This window comes from Gymnodraco acuticeps, unplaced genomic scaffold, assembly GCF_902827175.1.
Source record: "Gymnodraco acuticeps unplaced genomic scaffold, fGymAcu1.1, whole genome shotgun sequence".
Taxonomy (NCBI): Eukaryota; Metazoa; Chordata; class Actinopteri; order Perciformes; family Bathydraconidae; genus Gymnodraco; species Gymnodraco acuticeps.
In genome coordinates, this window is record NW_022990021.1 from 796,382 (window position 1) to 809,116 (window position 12,735).

The following is a 12,735-nucleotide window of genomic DNA, read 5'->3' on the forward strand; positions in this document are numbered from 1 at the left end:
CTTACATGTTAGTAACTTAAAGTTGCAATAGCAAAATCTAAAAACCCTCATTTAAGCTTCACATAAAGCATGTGTGAAATTCACTTAAAGTACTTCAGTAAAATATATTCAAAGTATTGAAAAGTAAAATTAGGAATTATGAAAATGTTGGCCTCATTTACTAATTTAAATGGTAATAACAGTTAAGAGCGAACTGTCTAATTGCTTAGAAAATAATGTTCTATAACATTCAAATGATTGAATTAACTTATTTAATTAAAATAAGGGCTAATACATCTTAAAAAACATACAACCTTACAGCCTTGTTGTTTATAAAAAAGGTATACAAAATCAGAATTAAAAAAGTGCAATAAATGTAGCTCTGTGTTTATTGTATCAATCTATCTGTGTTTATCTTTCCAAGATTGCCAAGGGATTGTATGTTTTATGTTTTAAAAAAAGTATGAAGTACCCCCAAAAGGCACTACAAAATGTAGTGCCTTGTCGGCAACATATTTTTTCATGTTTGCAATTGAACAATTAAAGCTGATGCTGATAAGAGAAGAAAAGATAATATGAAAACAATCACCAAGCCTCTGATTGTAATTGTTAAGAATTATGGCAAGTTTGAGCGCAGCCTAATGAAATAATTGTCATATCAGTGAATGAGTGGGAGTGCGGAGTGATTTACTGCACAGAGGAGCGTGCTTATCTCTCCCTCTGTCCCATGCAGGAAACACTGGGATGTCACCAGGCAGATTAAAAGCTTGGCACAGCTGATACGGAGCGCTCAAAATGGATGGGGTGGGGACCTCCTGACTGCTGTGTGAAGGAGTTTTGGAGGGGAGGGGACAGGCGGTGGTGTGACCTTACAGTTTGAGTCCTGTTTGGCAAGGATTCATTCAAAATCTGGGAATTCCAGTGGAAGTTAATGTCACATGAATGGAAATTGGAATAGTAAGCATACCTTTCCCTCAACGTCTGCCAACTTTTTATTAGACTGCCCTCAAAGGGGAAATGGAATCCATCAAACTTATTGTGTGTGTTTAAAAATTCAGAAAGAATAGGAATTTTGATGCCTGTAAAAGAGATAATATTTGCAGGTTCAGCTGCCTGGCTTTTAATTAAAGTGAATGTTTAAAATGGCTGTTGTTCACAGTGCAGCTGTATCACTTCTAATTGAAGTCCTGACAGCTGAAATGCTTGGAATCTTAAGCAGTTAAATGGCTTCAAAAACTAGCTCAACCTTTAATTTCAGACAAGAGGCTAAACGTAGCACATCATCAAAGCAAACTGCTGTATTTTCTTTTTACTACCCATATTTCTGCTCGTAACAGAAGCACTCTTTGCCTCTCAAATTGAAGCAATATATGTAGAGAGGTGTTTGATGGGAACACACGCAGACAGATCTGGAGTAGCAGCTGCATAGAGGACGCTGGGCCAAATATAGAAAGGGGACAAGGGCCAAAACATATCACACATTTTTTCCCATTAACAGCATAGGTTTGAATCTAACTTGGCGCCAATTAGTTGCAGTATAGGCGCATGGACTTAAAAATAGAACATGTGGCAAGGGTGGCAATGCACCCGGAACGTAGAGACATATCTCTGTCATGGCGGCGTGTGATTTCACGTGTAATCATGTGAAGGAAAAATATCAGTATTCATATCACCAGCTGGTTCGTTATAACACCGTGACGTGAAAGGTTATGTGACAAATGGAGCTTCAGACATGCGTTGCTATTACCTGCCCTGCTGCTTTGAGAGCCAGGCTTCAGCCCAAACTATTTTCGGACTGATTCGAGTATGTTTGGCAGGATCTGTGCTGCTGTATCAGTGCGACCAGACTTTTTCACCCGCTTGGTTTCAACATTTGCTTGTCTCTTATCTCTGTGGGCTGGAATGAGGGGCATGCAGGCTTCAGGCTTACCTGTTTACTCTGAGGGCTTCCTCCATTGACACCCCCCCCCCCCCCCAGCTTCCTTTGACGGATTTTTCACATTTTTGTGCTCGTTGTTGTTTTGGGAACAGGTCATGGTCTAGGCACATAGGAGCCTCCTGTGGCATTCCAGAATCCCTGTCTGGTCGGGCTCAGCAGGAATTATTTCCTACAGCACATATTGTCTCTTTCGTACGCACCTGGGGTATTTTTACAACTGTTAACTAAAGTGTCACCACTTTGTCCTTTTATACTGCGCTGAAACACGATCACTTTTATATATTCCTTTGATTCCTTCACTTCAGCCCCAGGTTTATTGTGGAATGAAGTCATCCCTTGTCAGCTAATCCCTTTCCCTACAGAAATAGATTCAGTTCAGTGCAGTTTTGGTGTCTGTTATGCAACTCCTAATAGTTCATGGTTAAGCATATACATGAGCGGATAATGCCCTCAGTAATACACTTCAACCTAATCTACTGGACCCCACTACGCTGCTTAACGTAATTGTATTTCTAGAACTATTTTTTTACATGTGTATTTCTGTATGGACTATAAAAGCTGCCACATGTGTTTGCTAATAAGGGAATGTATTTTTAAATGTGTTATTTCAAACTAACACGCCTTGTACAGATCACACGGGGTCAAAGACAAAAACAATTCCATGATATATCTTCATGATTGATACTGTGTTAAGAGGTAACAAGGTGCATGATTACCCCTTTTATTGGAAAGAAATGCTCTTCCCTTTATGGTCCTGCGAATGGAGAGCTCTTTAATCCTTATTATCTAAAGAAGCCCTCAATGGGATTACTACCCTGCACGAATATTACAACCGGACACCATTTTACCATCTGCTGCCACTGGTGGAGAAAACCCTGTTCTACAAGGACAACAACACTACAATAGGATTTGTTATACTGTATAACTGATATAACTTCATTTAGTTTCACTTGAATTTCTTTTATCTAATTATAAAAGGAACATTACGATATTTTTGTTTTCTTATTGTTTTGTTTGAGCAAAATTAACAATATATTCCCAGGGGAGAGTCTTTATAAAGTTGTGTTTCAGGCCTGTTTAACATATGAAACATAGAATGCATACTTCTCAGGTCCTGACACCACCTCTATTTCCTGCTATGATAGCTCTACATGCACCTGTGTCACACACCTTTCTGAAGAGGATTTACAAGCAATGCACTTGCAGGGGGGGATTAACTTTGCACAAAGATTAAGCAAATTACCCAGGATGGTGTCTCCAGAAATAAACTGTTGCTGTGCAGTTAGCTTAACAGCAGTCAGCATGTAGAACACGGAAAAGCTTTTCATGGATTCTTTCAAAACGGTTAGGAATTTTACAATGCCGGAGTAGGTGAGTGTACTTTTGAATCTATGATTTTTTGGGGTATTTATTTGCTTGTTTACTGCCTCCAGTTAATCTGTATTATGTGTAACCCTTGCAGCAGTAATCTCATGAGCGTAGATCGCAACAAAATAATGTTTCCAATTGATTTTGTCTCCAACAATTTTTCCAATATTGTAATATTGTCCTTCCTGCTTATAAAAAAGAATATTATATCATTCTAGAAAATACAGCATAACTTTTACTGCTCAAACTAAAAATACTAAATAATACATCTGAATGGCCTTTTATTAACTTGTTTACAGTTTGAATTGATATTTGTATATATGCACTTTCTATATTAAAAGTAAAACACTAACATGTGGTTTAAAGAAGAAGCTAGTACAATAATTAGTCTAACGTGTATCGCGTGTTAAAATGCTACGACCCGGGTAATCAAATAATTAAAGATGGCGTTCACGTGGCATGATTCCCAGAATTGGGGTCATTTACCTAATGGCAACTGTGAAGTAAACAACATATGCTAGCAGGAAGTTTCACTTGTTTACGCACATCATTAAAGTTGTGGTGTTATGTTATGTGGGTGCGTGACCGAGGGTCAATCATTTTTTTCATAGATTTCCTGAACTCTTCTGTTATTGGCTGTTGTGATTATTTGTTGTGCATCACTGGAAACTGAACAAAAATAGATATAAAGATATTTGTTTACTCTTTACCACATTACTTAACGTGCAGGAGCAACTTGATAAACCTTTTGCAGTACCTAACTATAGATTCTTGGCAAAAAGCTTTTCTATAAAATCAAATAATTTCCTACAATGAGAAGTGAAAGAAACAGATTCCTTACCTCTATTTCGCTCCCCTTCTAGCTGATCAGCCATTATGAGTGAGATGGGGTTTCCGAGGGTCCCCCCTGAACAGTCATCGGGGAGTGGGCACTCCTTTGGCACCCCACGCCAAGCGAGAGTCATCGACCCCATCCTATCGAAGAGGGTCTGCTTCTACAAAAGTGGAGACCCTCAGTTCAATGGCCTGCGCATGGTCATCAACAACCGCACCTTTAAAACGTTTGACGCTCTTCTGGACAGTCTCTCTAAAAAGGTTCCCCTGCCGTTTGGGGTGAGGAACATCACCACTCCTCGGGGGGTTCATGCAGTCCATACTTTGGATGAACTTGAGGATGGAAAATCCTACATCTGCTCCGATAACCGTAAGGTCAAACCGATCAACCTTGCATTGGCCAGGAAGAAGCCGCCGCCATGGTACAACGCGAGGCCTGTTAGTTCCCGCCGCCGGACCGTCCAGCGGGCCAGGTCTTTCCCCGGGAAGAACCTCCACAAGCACGAGCAAGTGTTTATGCGCACCCCAAAGAAGCTACTGGTTTTTCGCAATGGTGACCCCACTGTTAAACACACAGTGGTGCTTCACAAGAGGACTACACTATCCTTTGAGTCCATCCTGGATTATATTTCAGAGCTGGTCCAGTACCAAGTGGCAAAATTGCACACAGCTGATGGAAGACGAGTGAGTGACTCCTATATGTCCATACAATTCATTTCCAAGGAGAAAATAGCACTATGACAACTTACTAGAAGTACATATAAATATACACATAACATATTTGATTTCCCTTTTATAACAGGCACAGTACCCTCCTCTTGAGAAACCACAACCATATTATTACAAAACTGTTTTTTATCTTAAGGCCTGATTTGAACGGATATGTAAGCAGATATCTTTGTAGCATTTAAATTGAGACATTACAATGCTAATATATACGTTTTATGTTTCGGTGAGTTCATTGCTGCTCCATAGAGAACTGGCTTGAACCTGTTGAACCTGTTATAGCTGTCACAAGGAGAGAAAGTGTTAATCTTCTTTAGCAACTCACCCTAATACGTACTGAAGCATTCTGGGATACTGCACTGTAAGGCTTAAGGTCATGGATGTCATGTCAATTCAGAGCAGGGTGGTATTGCAAGGTGCCATTTGAACAAGCACTACATTTAATTAAGATTTGTCACACATACAATTAGCAATTAAGTCACCCTTTATCAGATCATTCAAGTTTTTCATTCTAGTGCTACAAAAATGTTTTCTTTCTGCAGGTGGATGGTCTTCCAGGCTTGATATTGTGCTCTGGGACTGTAGTGGCTGTAGGCAGGGAGCCATTCAGGCATGCAAACTACAATGAACAGAAATCACAAGGTCCAACAATGCTGCCTACCAAAAGAGTGGGTCCAAGAAGACTAAGGGCTTTAAAACGTAAGTTTAGAATTTTTTTTATTTTCTAAGCAATTGTTTTACTTAGGTTTTTAGAATATTTATTCCATTGATGCAAACATACAGTGTGTCTGCAGTAATCTACTTGCTCTCATTGGATGAAGCCTGAAAGTGCTGAGGCCATGACATTATGTGTAGCACTGTGGATTACTTACATACACTGTCAACTCGGCTATTGCTCTTCATCAGCTGTGAACTGTTGTACTCACTTTTAAATGTTTCTTTTTTTTCTTCTCTTTCTTCTCCTTCATGCTTATTGGCTTCCTCTCCAACTGCCTACCAATCCTCTTCAATCATTGCCCTACATCTTTGGATATTTCACAACATGAACCTTTTTTGTACACATATCGTTTATTTGAATCAAAAGGTAAAAATAAGTCCCTATCACACACTTCAAAATCAAGAAATTTCTCCTCCTCATCCGAGAAGTACATCGTGAATCGGATTCATAACTCCATTGCAGGAAGTTCATACGACCTACCCAGTCACTCATTGGAGTTGGAGTCAAGTCGTATGCTGGAATCAGTACCAGAAACACCTGAAGGGCATGAAAGCGTCCTGCCCTCAGAGGACGACATTGAAAAGTCCTTTCGTGTGAACCAAGATGGTAGCATGACAGTGGAGATGAAAGTGCGCCTGACAATCAAGGAAGAGGAAACCATCCATTGGACGACCACTCTGTCACGCTCAGCTGTAGCCAATCAGCTTAATGAGACCTGTTTGCCCGAGCTTGATGCAGAGCGGGAGATCAGCTCAGCAAAATCAAACTCACAGGAATTACAAAGCACTGCTGCCTCCACCGATACCATCAACAAGGACAGACCTCATGATAACAATGACGATAATCCTCCATCGCTGTGCAATGGAGCTTTCAGTGAGAGTGGCATAGAAGAGGACGATACCAAAGTACACAGGGAGGTGGTGTCCCCTAGGAGTACTTCTACACCAGAGAGGAAGCAAATGAGAAAAAAGCAAGCATCTCTGGAGAGTATACAATTATTGACGTTAGAGGGGATTCAGGAAGATATGGTCGGTTCCTACTCCTACAGAGAGCAGATGGAAAATGGGGCCATGACAGAGCAGTACTGCATGGTCAAACAGAGTAGCAGTAGACCAGTGCCCAAACCTAGAAGAATTAGCTCTTTCGATGGCAACAGCAGAAATGTGTCCACCTTCAAATCAGCAGGTCTGATGTCTGAAATCCTGCAGATTGAATCCAACGAAGAGTATGTATATGAACAGCAGACCTACCAGGAAAGTTTATTTGCAAACCATAGTTCACAGGGAACTGCTTCTGGGGTTCCTCTTTGCAGGCTAGCTACTTCAGATACTGGACAGCTCTCTTCCAATAATGAGTTTGAACTCCAGCTCTGGGGGACATCATCAGCTTCTGAGTCAATAAGCATGTTGAGAAATGAGAGTCAGTCCGTCAATTCTGATTTAACTTCGCCTTCACTCAAGACTGGTGCAACTCAAGCAAGAAATGCTCAACAACGTTTCAAAAAGCCCACGAAAAGCAAGAAGCCCCAACAACGAGAGGCCAATAAAGATAAGAGGGTATCCACAAAACCAAAAGTCATGAAGAAACGTGTTTATAGGCTTATGTCACCAGGGAAAAGACAAAAAAAGAATTCTACAGGAGCAACCGATAAAAGTAATACAGCTAAAACATTTTCTAGTGCTGGATTCCTTAAGAGAATATATGGGAAAAGATCAAAAACACCTAAAAGCATGATAAAGCTCAAAAAGGGACCAAAACAAGATGGAGAAGGGGGTTGTACAAGAAATAGCTCACAACAATCGGAGAACACAATTAAATGTATTCGAGAAGACCAAAACATACCATCTTCATTGAAAAATACTTCTTTGGAGACAGCTGATTTGGAAAAAAGCCACACAAGTGTTTTTACAAATGAAGTCAGCCAAACTAGGGGAATACTGACACGACAGACATCAATGCATCAGGAGAAAAAGAACAAAAACGAGTCATATGATGTCAGCAAACACACATTATTGCCTGCTTTTAACTCATCCAGTTCTATTACTAATGAATATGTGGAAAACTGGCTGGAGAAAGCCCATCTTAACCCCACGGCCTATCCAGAAGAGGACAGTAAAAGCATAGAAGCAGTAACCCCTATACAAACACAAAACAGCAGGGATGAGGAGTTTCAGAATGGGAATGGCTTGACGATTGTGGCGGAGGAGGTTAAGTGTTTGGAAGAAAAAATACAATCATGTCCAACAGTCAAAAATGACATACTGCCTGTGAATGGGTTAAGAGGTTCTGTCAAACAAAGGATCCAGTCTTTTGAAATTAAATCATCGAGCCCATCAATTGAGAAATCCACACAAAATGTCCGTAGTCATACCACCACAAACACAGACAACTGCAACAGTTTAGCTGAGGTTAATAGAGAACTAACAATTCCGCTTTGGAATCATATCTGTTCTGAAAAAAATCCACCAACTAATGAAACATCCAGGGAAATGCCATCAGTGAGCAAACTGGAAAATAAATCAAGTCCAATCCGAATCCCACCTATAAAAGAATCACCTTACAATAGTCTTTCAATGGAGCTACCACCCCCACCAGCTGAAGATACAGAGCTATCAAACACTGAATATTGTGGGATGGATGCATCCTCATTGCCCAGCAGCCCATTCAGGCTCTCATCAGAGAGCAGTCAAATGTCAGAAAATCTAACATTATCCACCAGTCCTACATCTGACAAGACCATATCACCAACCAACCACATCATGGAAATGACAACATCAATTCAGACTGACATTCCTTCAACGGAGAGGAATGCACCATTAACAAGAGCTCCATCCATTAAAAGGGCCCCTTTGGTCAGTAATGTATCTCTTGACAGAAAAATGTCTATCAGAAAGGCTGGTCTAGATAAATATACTTTATGCAGTAATACCACTTCAGAAACAAACACACAATCTTCTCCTGTCCACACAGTGTGCAATGATGTACTGCCAAATGGTATCCTTTTAACAGGGACAGCACAAACAAGGGAATCACCATTAGAAGAGACACACATTTCAAACAACATCTTAAATTGTGAAAGTAGTCAGTCATGGTATACCACTATAACTCCTACTAGTTCAAAATCTGAAGAAAGGATGTCATCGGCCAGTATTTCATCATGTGACACTCCAACACCAAGTGATTTTCCATTGGAAGAGACAATAAAGGAGAAAACCAATTATTTTACCAAAAAAGAGGCATCATCACCAAGCACCTTGGTGAAAAACCGTGTGAAAATTCCATCTCCAGCAAGCAGTCCATCTCTAGAGAGAAACTGCCAAAACAAGAAGTCTCCAAAATTGACATCATTGCAACGCCACAATCCAGATAAAACGATGTCACCAAATATTGGAATGCGAAGACATGGATCACCAAAAGCTAGCCCCTCCACTATCAGAAAGCTTTATACACCTAAATCACAAAAGAGAATGTCTCCATATTCTCAGTCTTTGGACGTTGCGTCACCATCTGTCAGACACAAGTCAAGTGAGAACGTGCTTTCAAGAAATCTCTCCTCAGACAGTGCATCAGAGCCAACAGATAATACACTAAAGCAAACAACACACCACAGAAACCATCTTTCAACAGTAAAATTAACATCTGAAATGGACAAAACACTAACTTGTGACAAACGTAAGCCTTTGGCAGCTGATCAGATAGATGACAATAAGGGGACAAATGACATTACAACATCAGATGAAGAGAAATCCATAACACAAATAATGTCCCCACCATTACACATGGCAAATCAGCCAAACATGAAACCTGTGCTTGAAAAGATTTGCTACTCAATAAAGTCCATTAGACAGATTACACAGAACAACCATCGATCATGTCTGGAAAAGTCCAACAGCCTGCCTGACTTCTCTTCTCATGTAGCCTCAACATTTGGCTCATCCACTAAAGCTCTCCTTGCTTTCTTGTCCGTCATGACCCTAAAGGAAGGCATGGCTAACCTTGATATGGTCGAGCTGAATGCAAACAGCGTAAGCTGTGCAGAAGCTTTAAAAATGATTGATTCTCTCAGAGAAATTGCCAGCATTGAGGACTCCAATGAGTTACAAGTTAGTTTGTCCAATTTACAGCAGTCTGCCTCGAAGCAGCTACTTCAAAGTTGGCAGGGCTTTCAGGAACTCAAATGCAAGAGCCGCAGCGAAACACCGATTTATTCAGAAGACGAACATGCCACCCAGGCTGGTCCAGAAAAAGACTGTGGCATTGATGAAAATGTAATTGATGAGATTGTGGATATTCTTGGCATACCTGATAAGCTCAAGGAGGAATTGGACTCTCTTTCAATAATTGTCAAAAGGGACAATGAAGAAGAGATAGAAGTGGAACCGAAAGACAACATTAAGGCCAAGATATCCCAATTCTCCACAGGCGATGGTGTTGATGTAAGGACTGTTGCTGAAGATGAGAAAGTTAAGGTTGATGTGGGCTCCATTATTAGAAAATTCACAGACATTACCCAGCCAAAACAGTCCAACACAGTCAGGATAACTAAAGAAACCAAAGAAAATGCTAGCCAATATGGGCAGGATGGTGCGGCCAAATGTCCACCAACTGAACCCAATGATAAAGAGATACCAAATGAAAGGCAGCCATCAGTGCTTGTTAAAGATAATTGGGAGCAAGACCACAAGGAAGACAAATCAAACCAAGAAAGGGATCAAACTAATAAAGTAGTCAGCGACCAGCAGAGTTTTGAAGAAGATAGTTGTACATTCGAGCTGGAGGGGCAAGACAAGGTTAATCAGATGAGGATGTACAGTGAAGAGAGTATCCCTGAGAATGAGCTTAGTCATTATGACGAGTCAGGTTCAGATGAGGAAGGGCAGAGCATGTCAAGTGCCATTAAAGATTTAGAGGCGACTGTGAGCTGTGAGCAGAGTGCACCGAGCTCAGAGTCAGCTGAGCAACATAGTTCAGAAGAGGAACAAGAAGTTGAATGTGAGGAGATACTAAATGAAAACTTGAACCCTGAGAGTCATTCTGAGGAGGAAGAGGAGGAGGTGGTGAAGCAACCAAGCCCGGATTACAATGTGGAAGTAAGAGGGGAAGAAATTATTTCCAGTCCAGATAGCCAACACAAGTCCATATCAGAGGAAGAGGAATCGGAGATCGGATGTCAAGCAGGCTCTACAGGACCGAATGTCAGTTTTGATGAAAGCACATGTAACTCAGATGTTGATGATCCATGTTCAGAGGAAGAGGAGCAAGAGGTGGAATGTAAGAAACTACAGGTTATCATTGAGGAAAATGTGTCTGGCAATGAGGCTGAGGAGGAAGAATACCTTGATGATCTTCCAGTTCAGAAGGAGATAAAGGATTTGATTGAAGAGACAGAGGAGGACGAGGTCAGCTCAGACGATGAGGACCAACACGATACACACATATGTGATGAGATTAGTCTAAGAAACTTGATAGAAAATCAGGATTCATATGCCAATAGCAGTTTGATTAATTCTCACACTTTAACAAAGAGTTATGGATTCAATGCAGGTGAAGATAGTGGGAATGACCACAGCAGCTGTGAAGAACATATAGAAGTAGATCAACCAAAGGTCGATGATGGACAGATCAACTGCTTAAATAAATCATTATTAAGCTTCGATGTAAAAGAAGAAAAAGACGCCAATATGGACAGATATAAGGAAGCTCCTGAATTGACAACAACGTTTAAAGTAACAAGTGAAAAGGCCGTGGACAAACTCAAGCATCAATTTGAAGAATTCATATCCCAATCTGTCACAGAGAGAATAATTATTTTGGAAAAGAAAGTTGCTGATGAACAGAAGACAACAGAGAGTTCTGCCATCAAACGTTCCTCACAAAGACATGGCCATCTCGAGTCAGATATGGAGAACTCCCCCTCTGAATCACCTACATCTCAAACAACTCCCATCAACCGATCACCTCCTCAGTCGTCGTTATCGTTCAGCTACGATTCCTGTGGCGTTATAACATCAGAGCCTGAAAGCAACAAGGTACGATTAATAAGGGAAATGTTCCTGGCAAAAAATGCCACAGATGTCCAGCACGGACGTTTCCCAAGCCTGAAAACATCAGATCTGTCCGACATAAGAGCGGAGACCTCAGCTAGTGCCGGGTACCAGTCTCTGACTTCAAGTGACCTGTCCAGCGGCGAAGATGATTCAGCACGGAAATCTATCACTAAAGGCTTTGTGAGAAGAACTATCGAAAGGCTTTATGGCCAAAAAGAAGCAAAACCAGATGAGGAGGTGATTGAAAGGCCCCCATCTGCAACAAAAGAGAAAACGAAAGAACATCCGAGCATTTTCTCGCCTTTCCACATAGCCAAAGCCATGTCTGAGTTGTCTTATTTCAATTCATCTTCTGCTGTGGACACCTTGAGTGAAGCAGCACGTTGCATTACTTTTCATGCACAGGTCAGGCCAGAAGACGCTATTGATCATGAACAATGGCTGTTTAAAGAAAACACGCTGATGAGAAAGTCGATTTCAGACCCGGTTGGAATAAACACAAACTTTACAAAGTCTCTTCAAGGCCAAGGAATGTGTGAGGATACAGAGGAGAAAACCTCACATTCCCGTATCAACACACAGTCTGAAGTGGAGGACAACAAGTCGACATTTACAAGAAAGTGCACCTACTTTTCTCTCCCCCATGCTAGTGACTCAGAACCATGTCAAGAAGACCTGAGCATAGTTAGCAAGAACAGCGCTCATGTTGACGGTATCATAGAGACAAGGGACAGTTTGGAAGACACCAAGATGTGGGCGGAGAGGAACGGCACGCTGCCCGGTGTTGGCGTTACTGACTTTAAGAAGAAGGGTAACAAAGTGCATCCACTGGTAGAGCCTTCACCTGATGCTGAGGTAGTTGTGTTGCAGCCTGGGAAAGGACAGGGAGTCATGAGCAGAAGGGTCGAGGATCCTGATATGTTGGACGTACTTTACAATTTTTGTGGTCAGAATTGTCCTTTCTTGTAAGGACGTCTTAGATTTTTATCAAAACTTGTTCAAAAATAAGTTGTTGAGCTACAGCATGATATATTGTCTTTGGTGCCTACATTTTGATGATGCCATAGCCTTGGCAAAATACACTATCATGTCAACTAATTTGAGCCAAATGCTGAATGTGTTAC